At 35.8% G+C, this 12380-nt stretch overlaps 1 pseudogene; it reads right to left on the bottom strand.

The window, feature by feature from the left end:
- Positions 1–3277: 3277 nt before the first annotated feature.
- Positions 3278–8734, bottom strand: LOC100978680 (rho GTPase-activating protein 5-like; annotated as a pseudogene).
- Positions 8735–12380: the final 3646 nt, after the last annotated feature.

Genomic DNA, 12380 nt, shown 5'->3' with positions numbered 1-12380 from the left:
TAATTTTTTGAGTCTATATTGTGAAATATATTTTTTCTGAAAAACTGAATTTTACCTAAGTTTTCATTTTTGTAAAATGTGACTATAGTATTTCCTTCCATTGTAATTCTGTATAGATACGTAGTTATGTCCCCATTTTATTGCTATCATTATTTCTTTGTTTTTTGTCTTTTTGTTCTTGGTCAATCATGCATAGGTTTAAGAATTTTATTAGTTTTTTTCAAGAACTCAGTTTTAGGTTAATCAATCTTTTCTGCTGTATTCATTTCCCTCCCTACTTTTCCATATGCTCTCTTTCTTTTTTTTAACTATGTTATGGTCTAATTGACAAATAAAAATTACATATATTCAAGGTATGCAATGTGGTGTTTTGATAGACCTATATATTGTGAAACGGCAACCACAATTAAGGTAATTAGCATATCACCTCACCTAGCCACTTATGTTGTTGTTATGTGGTGAGAATAGTTAAGATCTACTCTCTTAGCAAATTTCAAGTGCATAATATGTTATTATGAAGTGTAGTTATCATGCTGTACATTAGGTTTTCAGATCTTATTCTGCAAGTGTGTACCCTTTACCTTCTTCTCCTCATTTCTCCCAACCCTTCAGCCCCTCATAACAACCATTCTGCTCTGTGCTTCTATGTATTTGACCTTTTTAGATTTAGATTCCACATATTCTCTTCCCTCAGTTTTCTTTAAGAACACTCTGGTGCTTTTCTTTTCTTTTCTTTTCCCCTTCCTTCCTTCCTTCCTTCCTTTCTTTCGTTTCCTTCTTTCTTTCTTTCCTTTTTCTTTCCAAGTTTTGCTCTTGTTGCCCAGGCTAGAGTGCAGTGGTGCCATCTCAGCTCACTGCAACCTCCACCTCCCGGGTTCAAGCCATTCTCCTGCCTCAGCCTCCCAAGTAGCTGGGATTACAGGCATTTGCCACTACGTCTGGCTAATTTTGTCTTTTTAATAGAAACGGGGCTTCTCCATGTTGGTCAGGCTGGTCTCGAACTCCTGACCTCGTGATCCGCCCACCTCCACCTCCCAAAGTGCTGGGATTACTGGCATGAGCCACCACACCCGGCCTCATTTTCTAACTTGTTAAGCTGGTTTTTGAGCTTTTATAAATAAGCATTTATGAATATAAATTCCCCTCATAATACTTTGACTATAGCCCATACATTTTGATATGCTGTATTTATGTTTTGTTCACATCTAGGTATTTTAAAATATTTGTTATATGTAATATTTGATCCACAAGTTACTGAGAAATGCATTTGTAAGTGTCCAACTGTATAAATTTTAAGTTATTCTTCACTGATTTCTAACTTAAGTCCACTTTTCATAAAATATGCCAGTGTGACACTTGTTGAGATTTGACTCTTTCCTTACTTTGCCATTCCACATCCTCTCCTCCTCACAGGTTCACACAATAGCCTGCAGGCACTGCGTGACTTTCTCTCTCTCCAGTGTTTACCTTTTGGTCTTATTCTCCTGCCACTAGGTCATCCTCTAAATCAACACATTCTAAAAATATTGGCCCATTTACTGTTTCTTGGACATGCCCCGTTTAAGGCCTTAGAAGTTGTTGTTTCTTCTGAAATACTCTTCCCTTAGAAATCCAGATGTCTGTTCTTGCTTCTTCACCCCCCTTAAATGTTGCTCAAAAACTACATTTCCAGGGAGGCTTTTCCTAAACACTCTTCAGCAAGGCCAACTCCCTCCCTGTGTTCCTCCTTTGTCTTCTATTTTTCCATAGTACTCACCCCCACGGAATACCATATACATGTTACTAGAGTATAAGCTCCATGAGGGCAAGCATTTTTATGAGAATTCATTTTTCTCTTTGTAGCATCCCCTGCAACTCAAAGAGTGCCTGGCACGTAAGAAGCAACCTGTAACTATTTGTTCAAAATTTTTTTCTCTTTAATCTCTCATGTGCTGTTAGATTTCTTAATCTACCTTTTTGATTCTGTACATTTTTTCTTTATATTTTTGAGACTATGTATTAGTTTTATACAAGGTTGAAACTGTTGTGTGTTATTGGTTAATTTAATGCTTTATGACATAATCTTATAATCCTTTTGCCTAAAATTTAATCTATCTGACATTCTTACCTCTGACCCAGATTTCTTTTCATTAGTATTTAATAAGTTTATCTTTTCTCCATTCTTTTACTTTCAACCTTTCTGTGTAGTAATTTCAAGTGTTTCTTTCAAGTATCACTTAGTTAGACTTTATCAAAATCTAATCCTACAAACTGTGTGTTAATGTGTTTATCTCATTTACATATATTGTGATTAATGGTATATTTGCATTTCTTCTGCCATGTTATTTTATAGTTTCTAATTGCCCTGCTCTTTCTTTCTTTTCTTGTTTCTTACTTTGACTTAATGGATTTAAACTCATTTCATCGTACTAGCTGGGAGCTTAAATATTCTACCCCTGTTCTTAGGAACTACTCTTACATGTTATGTTAAGCTACTCTTAAACATAACATACATACTTGGCATAGAGTCTAAAGTTACTTTATATCTACTTCTACCTTCCTTGAAAACAATTATTACTAAGGTTTCATAATACTAATACTTGTTTAGATTTACCAGCCTGCTTTCTTTTTTAAGATCTTGAAAATTAAAAAAAAATTTTTTGTAGGTACATAGTAGGTGTATATATTTATGGGGTACTTGAGATACTTTGACAGGCATGTAGTAAGCAGTAATCACATCATGGAAAATGGGTATCCATCCCCTCAAGCATTTATTCTTGGAATTGCAAACAATCCAATTATACTCTTTGAGTTATTTTTTTCTGAAAATCATCTATTTACTATAATACATATAAGACAATCTTAAAATTGTAGTCTGAATTAAGATAACATTTACCAAAGAATTTTTTTCTTTACTACACAAAATATAACCTAGTGAAATTTGCCTGTGCCACCTATTCCGAAAATTTTATCCATAATTTATTGTTCTGGTTATATCTTCACTAACAAAATGTTTACCCCCAAAAGCAGCAGTCGTTTATAGTAATTCTGGTACCAACATCAAAGGAAAAAAATTGGCTTAAAAATGGTGCAAAAGCCATTTTGGGTTTTAGGATAACACATCACAGGAAAGAACATGAATACAAATTTGTAACATAAACACTCCGAAGAGTTTGTCAGTACCCAAAGTATTTTTATTGGTTTTTTGGATATGTTTTTAAGGGCCACATAAAAATAGACACAAGGAACAAATGAAATTGAAGTCTTAGATTTAAATGTTTGGTTTAAAGAATTTTCTACAACAAATTTCATGTTTATGTATGAAAAGTTATATAAACTTAATGCAAATGTCATGAAGTATTTTCTACACTATACTAAATGTGTTCTCCAAAAGGGAAAAAATTAAAATATCTAAAATATATTAGATTAAGATTATAAGAACATCATAGATCTTTTGAACATGCATCTGTTTACAGAATTAACAGTCTACAAAATGTTTATTTCATTATGGACCATAAAGAAATGAGTTGGTGACAACTATCCTTTGCACAATATTATCAACTCACTTTAGTCACAAGCATGTCCTTGGTATGTGTGTAAAAGAAATAGGTTCATTTATCCTTCATCAAATCATCCACAGGTTTATTTGTAAGTAAAGATGAAGGTACAGAAATGTGAAATATGTCAAGTGTATTTTTTCTTTCTTTCAAACAACATCCCAAGCATGGCCTCAGTAGCCTGAAAGTATAAAATACTTAACTGGGCTTTTACTTATCTACACTGACTGCCAGAATGTAAATTAAGTTGCCCAAATTAGCACATCAAATAACAAAATCAGCCAGAAAGCAGGCTGAAAAGCATTAAATGTTTCATATAGGTGAGTTTTTAAATCATTTAATTTCTATAGAAAAATTTTATTCACAATGTAATGTGACAGAAATTGTCACAGGAATGATATACTGATTGCAATAAGGTTGCATGCAGCAGCAGCTTTGTATTTTATAGCTATTTTTGTTTATAAAAATTAAACCTCTCCAGTCATGCCTATCACATAGTCTTAGATTTGTAATGTAAGTGAATAAGGAATACCATCTAGTTCAAAGAGAAAATGTCATTTTGAATGTGAATTATCTGTATGAAATATGAAGTATACTACTGAACCCTGAAACATGCATGTCTAGATTTGCTTTTTGTCCAAATCCAGCCTGTTTGCAATTACTTCCTACTCATATAATACCAAGAGGTTCCGTTTGTAATTGTGGTTGTACCAGCTGAGGTTGCAATGGTGGCGGCAACTGAAGTAGTACCATTGGTTCCACCAACTGTCCTGGGTTTGAAGGTGGTGGAGAAGCCACAGTGTTTGTTGTTTCTACAATTTCTCCATTGTAAAAGAAAAACTGACACTGTTGAATGAATGTTTCAACAACAGATTGATGAATCTTAGTAGTAGACAGAAACTCTCGATTTTCAAAGTCAGCTCTCATCAAGGTTGGCCAAAAACAGATGGATAAGTTGTCTGCTGTCATTAGGTTGATTTTATTTTGCTGACTAGCCCTGTTCAGATGTGTTATCATGTATCTGAACACATCATAGTTTACAGAATGAAATTTCTTAACAATTTCTTTCAAGGCATGAAGACGTTCTATATAATCTGGGATTTTTACTGCTTCCAATAGCTCTGGATGAAGAGAATATGGTATTAAAGGAACTGGCAGATCTGCAAAGAAAGCTTTAAGGGCTCCAGCTACAGCATTTACTATTACTTCCATTGACACTAGATTGATATTATGATCTTGATCAAACTGCTTTTGAATATTGTCTTGGTCAGTTTTGTTCCCACTAACACGGTAGAGTCCTTCAGTACATAACCCTGTATCTTCAATAAATTCCACACATTTCTCAACAAATACTGGTATGGGCTTCTCAGCTGTAAACAGATCCTGGAGGGGCATCCCAAAGTAATTACTTTCCCAATTTCTACATGTTGGTGGATTGAAGGTCTCAGTTTTCTTTTTCTGCTTTTTATCTCCTTTCGCTTTGCGGGTTTTCTTCTTCATCTTCTTATCATCTAACTCCTGGTCAGAAGTGATTGCAGGATTACCAATACCTAACGTTTCCAAGTTTCAACAGGAGAAAGAAGTGGATCTTCTTCACTTCCATGATGTCTTCCTTTTCTTTTTGTTTTAGAAGTGGTGAAAGCCTCATCATCACTTGCATCTGAATGTGTTCTCCTATAGCATGACTTGGCTTTACTAAACAAGGTTTTAGATTTATATTTGTATTTTGAAGGCCTCCGTTCCCCGTGATTTTTTGAGGTTCTATGAGAAAATCCATTTTCTTCATCTCCTTGGGTGTTATTTACAAGTGAGTTTTGAATTTTAATGCGATTTTTGACTATCATCTGGGACAATATAAATCTCATCAGAATAGCCCTTCTGTTTTAAAATTGTATCAATGGGTTCTGCATAGTTATCTGGAGAATCCATATCTTCAGGGTGTGCCAAAGGCACCCAGGAAGTCTGCTTTCTTGGATTTTTACCAATACCAACTTCAATTGTTTTTAAAAGGTTTGGATCCATTTTTTTCACATTTGTCTTAGGTACAACTAGTTTAGGTTTAATAGGTGGAGGCACTTTATGGTTGCGTTCATGGTCACGACAGTTTGGGGTACTATGAATAGAATATTCATTTCCTTGCAAATCTAATCTATATCTGGAATGGTCACTAGGTGTTGGAAGCAACTATACATCATCCCCAATTGGACTATAAGGAGGTAGTGCTTCTGTGTCATCATCTGAATCAGGGTAGTTGTTATAGGGAAAAGAGTCTCCGGGAGATGGTAGAAAAACTTCTTCACTTTGATGGGTTGATTCCCTTGTATTATCAGACAAATAAGAATTTTCTATCATATGTTTTTTCTCTAGAACATCACTAAAAAACAGAATAAAGATCTCGGTTTGCTGATGATACTGAGATAAAGAATACAATGCTGTAAATTTAGCAGTGATCTCAGTTGCAATGTGTTCTCCTTCAGTCATTAATTCTTTGATAGCCTTATTTTCAAAAAAAAAAAATCTGCTTGGCTATCAGTAACTGCCACCAGCTGTACAGGAATGTGTCTTGAACTTCTGAGAGAAATGCTCGAAGCATTCCCATTGATGCTTTCCGTTTTGCAGAGTAAATTAATATATACCCATGAACTAGTTCATCTTTTCTTACTGCAATTGAAGAGTGGTATGATAATATTGCGGTCTGTATTCGCCTCCTTTTTTCACCAATGATTTTATCAAGCATTAGGGAATTATTCTGTCCAGCTTGAGCAGCACTGCAAGAATGAGAATCAGGGAAGGGTGAGGGAATAAGATTCACACTAAATGGATCTCCACACATGGCACACATGACAATTCTCAAGTCAGCTTCTGATATGTCCTTATTGACAGAAACTGGGATCACCACATCCAAATTGGGTTTAACAGATTCCAGTACTCCTCTTAGAGCTTGCTTTATTTGGGTTTCTTAAAAATTATGAGGATATGTACCAGCAGGTACATCTACAAAAGGACATTGTAACTTGTCTGCCATCTGCTGCCCTTGGTGCCTGAGAATTGGTAGATTCTTACTAATGGAATCTCTCTGATTAGCCAGAATTAATGTAAATGGAAGATTAGCCAAGTATTTATCTTTTCTGATCTGAGAAGCTTCAGTTCTTATTTTCCCAATAAATTCCCCCAATAATACTCAATGACTTAATGGAATTAAATACACAGAAGCACAGATGTAGTTTAAAGGCGGCAGTCCATAACTGACTCAAAAGGTAAGGCGAACTGGCCGAAGATCAAGTTCATAAATTTTCCATCTAAGGCATACTCATCATCAGTGGATTGTGTCCTTATCTCATTTGCTAGTTCTTGGGCAAGGCCAACCTTCCCTAAAATAAAAAGGTTAATTTTATCTATATTGGTACTATCGTGATATAATCTTAAGCAGCCGTGATCCAACTGTAAAAGACTGCTAGCAAGTAACTGCTCCACTTTAATGTCTGTACAATTTTGGTCACTAAGACACGTTTCTTTAGTGGGATGATAAACAAATCCTATATGCTTAAGTAGAAGAGAGTCCCTATCAGGTGTAAGTTTCTGTAAAGCTTTATATCTAGGTTCTTCACTCAGAACTGTATGAATTTCACTCATTTTATCTGAACTAGGTGTTGCATTAAGATCTAAATCATAAAAAAGTTCAGAATGCTCAAAAAGCATTTCTTAAACTTTTCTTTGGCTTTTTCAACTATTTCTCACTGATGCCTACCATATACCTCTTTGCTATCAGCCTCAGTGATATACTTGAAGGCTTCATCCTCCATAACAAAGCACATAACTTCCTCACATGGCTGTCCAGGTGAAATGACTTGAATTTTTTCCAAAGTCTTTTTGAATTTTTCCTTCATTTCTACCCTCCTCTTCTCAGATATTGGATGTTGTACATGGTTCTGACAGACTTTTTCAGCTTCTAAAGTGCTCAGGAGGTCAAATGGAATCTGCCTGTCATTAATTTTGTCTATATGGTCAGTTTCATCCCAAGGTGTTTTTTCTAGCACCACAAAACATAACTGGAAATCTATTCTCTTTTCCATTAACTTCAAAGCTTCTGACCAATTCAAATGTTCAATCTCTTCTAGACTTGGCAAGAGTGTTAAAAACTCTTCTTGGTAAAGTATTTATATACTCTTCTCTCCTTTGTCTTATAGGTTCCTGTTTAAGTTGTTGTATATGTTTTGAGAATGTATTTCTGGCCTTTCTTGTTCCCTCTAAGTTGATGTATTCTTCATAATCAGGATGATTTTTTAAATTTATTACTAACAGTTTTCCAAGTTGCATGATAATCTCTCACGGTCTGCACAAGTTTTCAAACTTATCTGTTGCTGTGACAAGTTGTCTCTGTGTTTTATAAGCATCCAAATAGGGAATAATTTTAGGCTTGCTACGAGTTTTATCCAACATTTGTACCAGTGCAGTGAAACACGTTTCAATGTTGACATTAAATCCTGCTGATGTTTCCACTACAAGAAGCTTCTTTTTGTTTGAAGCAAATGCCTGAACTTCTCTAAGATAATGATCCACGCATTCATCACATTTAGTTGCCGCTATTATTACAGGTATTTTTGATTTTGATAACTGGACAAAAAGGTTATTCACAAATTTAAGTTGATCATCAAATTTCCTATTGCATCCCTGACTTACATCAATGCACAATAAAAATCCATCTACATTGAGCTTCCCTTCAGGCATTTGCTTCTGTTCAAAGTCTTGTTCTAAGCCTAGTTGATCAGTGCAAATGTACATTAGTTTTTCTGCTGACTGCCATCTAGATGCAGCTGCACGTTTTATATATGGTTGCAAATTCATACTCCGATGAGGCAAGAATGTCTGGTCATCAATGAACTGTTAAATGACATGAATTTTGCATTCTACTCCAACTTCACCATTTTGTGTTATGTCACCCCAGTAGTACAAAAAGTGATCATTGTTTACTACTCGTCCTCCAAAGTCAATGGTGCTAAGCACAGAAGTATGCTCTGGATAATATTTATCTGCTTTTGAGCGTGCAAATCTATTGCACAAACAAGACTTTCCAACTCCACAGTTACCTTTGTCTTTTTCAGTCCCAGAGAGTCCAACTACACTGATAGTATAGGATGGGGGACGAGGCTCTTTGTTTTTTGCCATCATAACTCTCTTCTCATGTCTCTACATTCATAAATGTAGATATGAAACCAGATATGCTTCTCATTCTGAAAATAAAATCATCTGAAAATACAGATCCCAAGTTTCAGAACTGTATTTGGTTCTTTGCATTTCCCTCATTTCTGTGCAGAAACATCTTCAAGATCATAGAGATCATTTTCCTAACAACGTCGGTCTCCTCTGTCTCCTCCTCAACCACAGTGGCCCTGGCTGTGGCTGCGGCAGCAACATTCCTGGGTAGCGCTCCCGCCGCCGCCTCCTCCTCCACTCTCTGCTCGCCTCTCCCCCGGCGCGCTCACCGAGCGGCGCGTCCCTTCAGCCACCTCCCTCCGCCCTCCCCGACACACACGCCCGGAAACCCTGAGCCCCACGGCCCCCGCAGCCTGCTCACCCACCCTCCCTCCCTCTCTGCCACCAGCTGCGGCCACGTCCCTCCCCGCTCTCCCAGCGCCAGCCGCAGCGCCAGGCTCAGTAATGGCGGCCACCCGGGCTCCCTCGCGCTGACCTAAGTTAATTTTTAATGTACAATTAAAGTATTATTGACTATAGTCACCCTGTTGAGCTATCAAATACTGTCTTATTCATTCTAATTATATATGTATGTATGTATGTATGTATATGTATGTTTTGTACCTATTAACCATCCTCACTTCCCTCCTTCACCACCCACTACCCTTCCTAGCCTCTGGTAATCATCCTTCTACTCTCTATCTGCATGAGTTCAATTGCTTTGATATTTAGCACCCACAAATAAATGAGAACATGCGAAATTTGACTTTCCAAGTCTGACTTATTTCACCTAACATAATGACCTCCGGTTCCACCTATGCCGTTGTAAATGACAAGATCTCATTCTTTTTATGTCTGCATGGTACCCCATTGTGTATACGTACCATATTTTCTTTATCCATTTGTCTGTTGATGGACACTTAGGTTGCTTTCAAATCTCAGCTATTGTGAACAGTGCTGCAATGAACACGGAAGTGCAGATATCTCTTCCATACACTGATTTCCTCTCTTTTGGGTATATACCAAGCAGTGAGATTGCTGGGTTATATGGTGGCTCTATTTTGAGTATTTTGAGGAACCTCCAAACTGTTCTCCACAGTGACTGTAATAATTTACATTCTCATCAACAGTGTATGAGGATTCCCTTTTTTCCACATCCTCATGAGCATTTGTTATTGCCCATCTTTTGGATAAAAGCCATTTTAACTGGAGTGAGATGATATCTCATTGTGGTTTTGATTTGCATTTCTCTGTTGATCAATGATGCTCATCTCCTTTTCATGTGCCTGCTTCCATTTACATGTCTTCTTTTAAGGAATGTCTGTTCAGATCTTTTGCCTATTTTTAAATCAGATTATTATTTTTTCCCTATGGGGTTGTTTGAGCTCCTTATATATTCTGGTTATAAATTCCTTGTCAGATGGGTAGTTTGCAAATATTTCCTCCCCTTCCGTGGGTTGTCTCTTCACTTTATTGACATTTCCTTTGCTGTGCAGAAGCTTTTAAATTTGATGTGATCCCATCTGTTCATTTTTGCTTTAGTTGTCTGTGCTTGTAGGATATTACTCAAGAAATTTTTGCCCAGGCCAATATCCTGGAGAATTTCTTCAATGTTTTCTTGAAGTAATTTCATAGTTTAAGGTCTTAGATTGAAGTCTTTCATCCATTTTGATTTGATTTTTTTGTATATGGTTAGAGATATGAGTCAAGTTTCATTCTTCTGCATTTGGATATCCAGTTTTCCCAGCACCATGTATTGAAGAGACTGTCCTTTCCCCATTGTATGTTCTTGGCACCTTTGTCAAAAATGAGTTCACTTGAGATGTGTGGATTTGTTTCTGGGTTATCTGTTCTGTTCCATTGATTCATGCTTCTGTTTTTATTCCAGTACCATGCTGTTTTGGTTACTGTAGCTTTGTAGTATAATTTGAAGTCAGGTGATGTGATTCCTCCAGTTTTCCTCTTTTTGCTTTGGCTATTCTGGATGTTTTGTGGTTCTATGTAAATTTTAAGATTGGTCTATTTCTGTGAAGAATGTCTGGTATTTTTATAGGGATGGCATTGAATTTGTAGGTTGCTTTGAGTAGTATAGACATTTTAACAATATTGATTCTTCCAATCCATGAACGTGAAATACTTTTACACTTTTTTGTGTCCTCTTCAATTTCTTTCATCAGTATTTTATAGTTTCAATGTAGAAATCTTTCACTTCTTTTTGATTCCTAGGTATTTAATTTTATTTGCGGTTATTGTAAATGGAGTTACTTTTTTGATTTCTTTTCCAGAATGTTCACTTTTGGAATATAGAAATGCTATTGATTTTTGCATGTTAATTTCTGTGGTATCAGTTCTAATGTCTTTTTTTTTTTCCAACTCTGCAACTTTTCTGAATTTGTTTATCAGTTCTATACTTTCTTTGGAGTCTTTGCAGATGATATCAGCTCATATCATCTGCAAACTAGGATAATTTGACTTCTTCCTTTCCAATTTGGATGCCCTTTATGTCCTTCTCTTGTCTGATTGCTCTAGCTAGGACTTCCAGTACTATGTTGGATAACAGTGGTGAAAGTGGCATCGCTGTTGTGTTCCAGATCTTAAAGGAAAGGCTTTCAGTTTTTCCTCATTCAGTGTGATACTAGCTGTGGGTCTGTCATATATGGCTTTCATTATGTTAAGGTATGTTCCTTCTATGCCTGTTTTTTAAGGATTTTTATCATGAAAGGGTGTTGAATTTTGTCAATTGCAGCACCAATTAAAATGATCACATGGTTTTTGTCCTTCATTCTATTGATACGATGTACGACACTGATTTATTTGCATATGTTAAAGTGGTCTTATATCCCTGGGATAAATCCCATTTAGTCATGATGAATATTCTTTCTAATGTATTGTTTAATTCAGTTTGCTAGTATTTTGCTAAGGCCTTTTCTATCAATATTCAACAGAGAGAGTGTCCTGTAGTTTTCTTTTTTGATGTGTCTTTGTCTGGTTTTGGCCTCATAGAAGGAATTTGGAAGTATTTCCTCCTCCTCTACTTTTTAGAATAGTTTGAGTAGGATTGGTATTGGTTCTTTAAATGTTTGGTAGAATTCTGTTGTGAAGCCATCAGGTTCCCAGACTTTGCTTTACTGAGAGACTTTTTATTACAGCTTTGATCTCATTGCTTGTTAATGATCTGTTCGGGTTTTGGATTCCTTTATGGTTTAACCTTGGTAGGTTGTATATGTCTAGGAATTTACACATTTCCTCTAGATTTTCCAATTTGTTGGCATACAGTTGCTCATACTAGCTACTAATGATCCTTTGTATTTCTGTGGTATCAGTTCTAATGTCTCTATTTTTTTCAACTCTGATTTTATTTATTTGGCTCTGGTCTCTTTTTTTCTTAGTCTCCCTAAAGATTTGTCAATTTTATTTATTGTTTCAAACAACTAAATTTTCATTTCATTGATCTCTTGTACTGTTTTCTTAATTTCAAATTTATTTATTTCTGTGCTGATCTTTATGTTTTTTTCTACTACTAATTTTGGGTTTGGTTTGCTCTTGTCTTTTTAATTTTTAAAGATGCATTCTTGGCTTATTTATTTGAAGTTTTCTTTCTTTCTTGATGTAGGTTTTATAGCTATAAATTTCCCTGTTTTTGCTACATTC

The sequence above is a fragment of the Pan paniscus genome, chromosome 6, assembly GCF_029289425.2.
Source record: "Pan paniscus chromosome 6, NHGRI_mPanPan1-v2.0_pri, whole genome shotgun sequence".
NCBI classification, from domain to species: domain Eukaryota; kingdom Metazoa; phylum Chordata; class Mammalia; order Primates; family Hominidae; genus Pan; species Pan paniscus.
Note: the sequence above shows the minus strand (reverse complement) of the source record. Positions and strands in the feature narration are given on the sequence as shown.